The sequence below is a fragment of the Papaver somniferum genome, chromosome 2 (genome assembly GCF_003573695.1).
Source record: "Papaver somniferum cultivar HN1 chromosome 2, ASM357369v1, whole genome shotgun sequence".
In the NCBI taxonomy this organism is placed as follows: domain Eukaryota; kingdom Viridiplantae; phylum Streptophyta; class Magnoliopsida; order Ranunculales; family Papaveraceae; genus Papaver; species Papaver somniferum.
Genome location: NC_039359.1, coordinates 218,941,194 through 218,948,033, shown reverse-complemented (window position 1 = coordinate 218,948,033; position 6,840 = coordinate 218,941,194). Strand labels below are relative to the sequence as shown.

General features: G+C 36.3%; 1 pseudogene; it reads left to right on the top strand.

The window, feature by feature from the left end:
- The first annotated feature begins 377 nt into the window (after positions 1-377).
- Positions 378-4,281, top strand: LOC113352887 (annotated as a pseudogene).
- Positions 4,282-6,840: the final 2,559 nt, after the last annotated feature.

Sequence of the window (6,840 nt, the reverse complement as noted above, 5' to 3'; positions counted from 1 at the left end):
TAAATTGTAAATTGAGAAGGTTATTTGTGTATTTTCCATATTTTAAATAACTTTTGGACTAATTTACATCTAGTTGACTCGACGTGGACTAAACTATACTTTTTGACTTGTTTTTGGATTAAACCGTATTTTTTCCATAATTGAATGATAAAGTAATGACATCAATGACTTCACATTTACTCCTCTCAAAACCACGATTTATAAAGGGGATACCAACATTACTAAGTGTTGATATCATTTCATCGATCCAACAGTCAGGATCGATGGGATCTTTTTGTCCTATATGAAATGGTATCATCAAGTAACAATGATGGTATCCCCTTTATAAATCATGCTCAGAAAGTCAAAACTCAAAAGACTCGAAACATACAGAGAGTTCGTAGATTTTATCGATCAAAAAGAGGAAAAAAAATCTTTTAACTATAGATTCTATCAATTCAGTTCAGTTCAGTCCATCTCTAAATTCACTTTCAGACATGAAATTTTACTCATTTAAATTCTTCTTCTTATACATTCTCATCATGTCATCAACATCTTTAATCAGGTTCTTTTTCCCTTCCTTTTTCTCATCTGCCCAGCTTCAAAATTCTCAGGTATCATCTCTGGCTCCAACTTACTTGTTTTCCTTTAAATTTGATAAAAATAAATGACTACTTAACCATCAATCTAGTGATTCAGTTTTACCTAAATGTTAAGTGTTTCATTTTAATCTAGCTAGAAACCCAGGGGTTTTAGAAAATCAAGAGTTAGAAAACGAACAGGGGGAGTTCAAAAATTGAGTCTTTTCTTAATTACATGTGATGTATATGTTTCTAGGTTGATACTCGAAGCCTTGGAATTGCTAATGATGTGTTCTTGAAAGATGGGCAGCAATTTCAAATCATTGGTGGTGACTTGCATTACTTTCGTATTCATCCAGAGGTAATTCAAGACTCTATCCATCAAGCAAGGTTACTTTACTAAAGAAATGACATTAGATTCTAAAATGCAGTACATTTGAAATTCTATTGTTGTTGAATTGGTTTTTTATAGTATTGACTATTGAGAGCTAAGTCATTGGGATTGAATACAATTCAAACAATATGTACCTTGGAATCTTCATGAACCAAGTCCCGGAGAATGGGTTTTTGAGGGTATTGCAGATATTGAATCATTTCTTAAGCTTTGTCAAGAGTTAGGGTTCCTTGTCATGCTTCGTCCTGGTCCTTACATATATGTGGAGGTGAGCATTGCCTTCCTTGTGTTTACCAGAGATGTAGAATTTTGTTGGTCAGGTATTGTGATTAATGGTATATGTAGCGTCTTTATGTAGTGCTTATAGGCGTAAAATTAAACCGATTTAATGTAAATGCCATGGGTGTCCATCATCCATATGCTAGATATTACGCGAATGTGCAGTCAGTTTTTGTTTGATAAACCTGTTTGGATAAATTGTTTGGTTGTAGAATGGGATTTTGGAGGCTTCCCTGCTTGGTTGCTCTCTATAGAACCACCCCTCAAACTAAGATCGTCGGATCCTGCTTTCCTTCATCTGAGATTGTCTGAATTCATTGGTCATGCTCTATCCTAGGTTAAAAAGTGGTGGGGTGTTTTGCTTCCAAAGATAGCTCCCCTTCTTTATAACAATGGGGGTCCTATTATTATGGTCCAGGTAAAGATTATTTTTCAGCTTTAACTCTCACTGAAACTCACGACTGTAACTAAGATGCTATACCATTAAAAGCTTAAAGCTTACTTCCAAGATAAAAAGAATCTTTTCTTGTTCCTTTTAGGTTGTGTTTTTGATGGAAAAGAGTAAATGTTTTCACAGGTTGAGAATGAGTACGGTTCATATGGAGATGACAAAAACTATCTCCATCAACTTGTTAGTTTGGCTAGATGGCACCTTGGAGATGAAATAATATTGTAATATTCTGTCCACTCTAGTAATTTTTTGTTTCTCAAAGAATCACCATGTTTGTTACAGTTTCCTAGTCCTCATATAATTTTAGTCAGACTGCTAACAAGAACAGTATTGTTGAAGGTATACCACAGATGGAGGTTCAAGGGATACTCTTGAGAAAGGAACAATTCGTGGAGCTAGTGTTTTTTCAGGTAAACGCAAGGCTTTTACTTTGGAATATGTGATTCTCGAGTTTTGTATTTGTAAATATGGTTCATTGTTTATTTACAGCTATTGACTTCAGTACTGGTGATGAACCTTGGTCAAAATTTAAGTTGCAGAAAGAGTTCAATGAGCCAGGAAAATCACCACCTATCTGCACGTCTGTGAGCATTGCTTTTCGATTGTAGTATGTGATGGCTAGAGAAGCTTAATATGCTCACAGTGCATGTTTATTCAGGGAATTTTATACCGGTTGGCTAACCCACTGGGGTGAGAAACTTGCGGCGACAAATGCACAATATACAGCCAATACCTTGGAAACTATTCTCTCTCGTAATGGTTCTGCAGTACTATATGTATGTTGTTCTCCTCAGATTACGATGGGAAAGTGTGTTTTTTTCCCTTCGTGTTATTGTCATGATAAGGGGGTCTTTTACTTTTACAGATGGTACATGGTGGAACGAATTTCGGGTTTCTCAATGGTGCAAACACTGGTTCAGATGATTCTGATTTCAAGCCTGACATTACTTCGTATGATTATGTAAGAAATACTATGTAGAGAGCTGAGATGGTCCTTTGTTGTGAATTCACTGACACTGTCCTTGTTTATTTTACAGGATGCTCCAATTAGTGAATGGGGTGATAGTGACAGCGCAAAGTTCAAAGGTGTGTCTAGTAGAGCCATCATAATATCTCTCTGATTTGAAGAATTTTAAAATACACATCTACTAGTTACTAAATGCAGTTGTTTTTTCTTTGTATGTGATTTGTCGCTAATGCTTCAGCCTTGCGTAAGGTTATAAAGAAATACTCACCGATTTCAGTTCCCCGAATTCCTCCAAATAATGGAAAGAGAGGGCATGGAAAAGTCAAATTACAAAAGCGTGCATCACCAATCCTAAGGATGTTGTTGACGCCAGAAATCCAGGAAGGTAAAATTGTTTGTAACTGCAATTTCTAACTCACAAAGTTCAGCAGAGTGATTCTTTTTTTTTTCAGGGGATATTATCTGATGTCGTTCTGGATGGTTCAGTTCTTCATGGATGGAAGATGATTCCATTTTATTTCGAGAACCTATCTAAGCTTTTCAAAGAGAGTCCCATTGTTGGAGTTGCCACTTCTACATCTAAAAAAGAATTTTCCCGTGGTAATTTATTTAGAATATCATCTTGGTAAGTTTCCATTAATCCAACCTTGATATATGTGCCTCTTTAGTAGACTGGTATCGTTGATTTCACAACCTCATAACTGTCTTCCAAGGCGTCAGTAATCATGGGGACAGTAACTTTTCTCTTTCATATAGCAGAGCTACTCTCAGAAGGACCAATGCTCTATGAAGGTCATTTCACAATTAACTCAACAGATGAAGTCGCAGGCACTTTCATCTCCTTCAGTGGATGGGGTAAAGGGGTCGCTTTTGTGACTGACTTTAATATAGGAAGATTTTGGCCGGTAAGAACGACTAGTACACCCTTTTTTGCTTGTAATCAAATTTTCGTTAGACTGTCTCAGTTCTGATGTTTATATCCTGAAATCAATTTACAGTTGGCTGGACCACAATGTAGCCTCAATGTTCCTGCTCCACTCCTCCAGCCAGGGAAAAATGTTGTGGTATGCTAAGTAATATTTTTTATATTAACTAGTTAAATTGAAGCTATAATGGACGATATATTTCATTTGTTATTTTGGTTTATTCCTTGCCTTTGTTGCTAGCATATTTACTACATTTTGTTTGTTATATACTACACAGCTCATATTAGAGACTGATGCTCCAAACCATGAGCTTGTGATCGAGTCCATTGATCAACAAGACTTCACATGTGGTCAACGGTCAAGAGTCGGTACCAAGTAAAACTGGCTTTCGCTGTTCTCAGCTATCACACTTCTTGTATTTCATTCACAAAGAAGTATCAGAAGTGCACAAAGGGCAAATTATAATAGAGGAGTGTTTTTCTAAGATGCGGGGTGGCAGGAGAAATTACAAGTCATTCTCATGAAAACTTTGGCCTTCGTAGTGTTGTATAGATTTGGATCCGTTGGCTTTTTATATTTGATGTTTCATCTCTGAGATTGGCATATAAATATATTGAACTCAAACTACGAAATACATGTTTGTTCTTAGGCTTTTTTTTCCCCCAACCAGTTCTTTCAACTGTACGCTTATTTATTGCGACACTCGTTTTACACCATCCAATTTATCTTTAGTCTGAAGTTTGTGACCGAGTTATTGTTGGGATCATGGGATGCTGGTCTTTCGCGAGAGATGCATGATCTATCTATCATGAGTTCCAAGTTTTTGTAAACCGTCTTTGAATGAGTTCAAGCTATTTAAGATTCTTGGTTAAGCGTTTAAGGGTCTTGTTCAGCTAAGAAATTGCACAAAAGCGTTGTGACTTGTGAAGCTAGAATTGGAACGTTGGATAGAAACAATTGAGATGGTGGGGAAAACTAATATCAAATGGTAAATTTTGAAGTCTCGTCTCTATCTCATATCCATTGGATCCCTGAATTTCTAGATAAAAGAATGTATGTTTGTTCTTATGTACTCCATTATAGAGTATTGAATATTTAATAATACTATAAACTCATCCTGAGCATCTCTCTACCAAATCCATCTTTATCAACTTGTGGAAATTTTTGCTAATATCATAATTAGCCAGAACATCACTCGGAATTATAAATAATAGTATAACTTTAAGAGAAATTTCGGTTGCCCTTTACGGTATGCTGTTGCTCTCTTGAGATTATTTGGCCCACGTTGTTGGCAATTTAAGATCCTGCAGTTTATAATCTCTAAAGGCCCCTCAACTCATAGCCAATTAGTTTTGAATTGGATGTCCGTATTCTAACTTGGTTTCAGTTGTCCTGTTTTTCGTTCCTTGCGCTTTTTATATTTCTACACAGCTCGTATTAGAGACTGATGCTCAAAACCATGAGCTTGTGATCGAGTCCATTGATCAACAAGACTTCACATGTGGCCAACGGTCAATAGTCGTCCAAGTAAATTTTGGATTATGTTTATTCTTATACTTCTATTTTCACCGTCCAATTCTTTCAACTGTACATTTACTTATTGTTACAGACATTTTACACCATCCAAATTATCTTTAGTCGGAAGTTTGTGACTGAGTCATTGTTGGGATCATGGAATGTTGGTCTTTCGCGAGAGATGCATGATCTATCTATCATGAGTTCCAAATTTTTGTAAACAGTCTTTAAATGAGTTCAAAGTATTTAAGTTTTTAGGGGTGTTGTTGTTTAAGAGGATCGGCTAAGATTTTACGATACAAAAGAGTTGTGAAGCTAGAATAGGGACGTTGGATGGAAACAATTGAGATGGCGGAGAAAACTAGAATTTAGAATTTAAGTGGTAAAATTTGTAGTGTGCCTTTTATATTTATTCATTCTCTAAATTTCTCGACGATAGGAAAGTTGTATTTTCTTCTTACGCATTTCAGAGGAAAATTGTTTATAGTCTGATTTCTGGTTTAAGTGTTGATTATTTTTTTTTAATAGAAAAAATTTAGGCCTAGAAAGGCACTAAGAGCAGTACAAAGGAGTTGTATTGGCGTTGGCAGTGGATGTACCTCTCATCCTGACATTGTTCTTACAAGAAAGAGCTAAGTTAAAAGCATCCATATTTCGACTACGATGGATGATGCTAAGGTTTAGTAAAATAAAAGATATGGGATTTATGACCATATTTCTACTATTGTCTTCTTGAGTGTTTTTTCTTTCATAGAAATTAAGATGAAATCTTCCTTGAGCAGCTTCATGGTAGAGCAACTTAAATCGAACTAGAATGTCCATTGATTCAGTAGATATTGCAATGTTTGTATGCTGCATTTCTTTGGCCCACTGGAAAGCTAGGTCTGCCTCTCCTATGACTCCCTCTTCTCCATAGTGTCCTGGATGTCCTCTAGCGCCAATGATGTTTCTTGCAAAATCTGTCATAGTTAGTGCAGTGTAATATAGAGAATTCTCAGGATCTTGTAGAGTGCATATATTGATATGCTTCCCAAATCCTGCTTCTGTATTCCAAGTATAAGGAGTATTGACTTGTTGTAAGTCAGTGTCAGCTTCCTCAGGTAAAAGAGGGAAGTCGTTCATGATGTGATACGGTATTGAATGTATTCTATTTTGGTTGCACAAATGCTGCTTAATCCTAAGAGTAATAACTACCACATTAGGATGAATGTGTTTGAATGTGAAATCACATCTAGCTTTCCGTAGATACCAACAAGTGGTGGCATAAGTGCTGCAGGAAGAGCTAGTGTTTCCAACATGGAACCAGGAATTTAACCATTCAATAAAGATGGTATTGTTATCAAAGAGAGCATGAGAGGTGCCAAGTATTTCCTGCCACACTGAAGTAGCAGTAGGAAAATTTAGGAACAAGTGAGACATGGTTTCTTCTTGCAGACTATTTCAAACAATGCATAAAGGATTGATGTAATGAAGAATGCTAGCTGTTTTGGCATTAGTGGGAAGAATTTCATGTGCACATTTCTAGATAAATATTTTGATGACTGGAGCCACATCCATGTTCCAAATGGATTCCCAATTTCCAGTTAGAGCATCATTTCTGTAAAGATGATCAATTTTTGCCTTGTACAGCTCCTTAACTGAGAACACTCATGTGTCATTGAGGTTCCATATGATTCTATCTTCTTTATTGGGCGGGTCTGCAATGTAACAATCACAGCAGCCTCCTCTATTCTGAAGTAGATAGATAC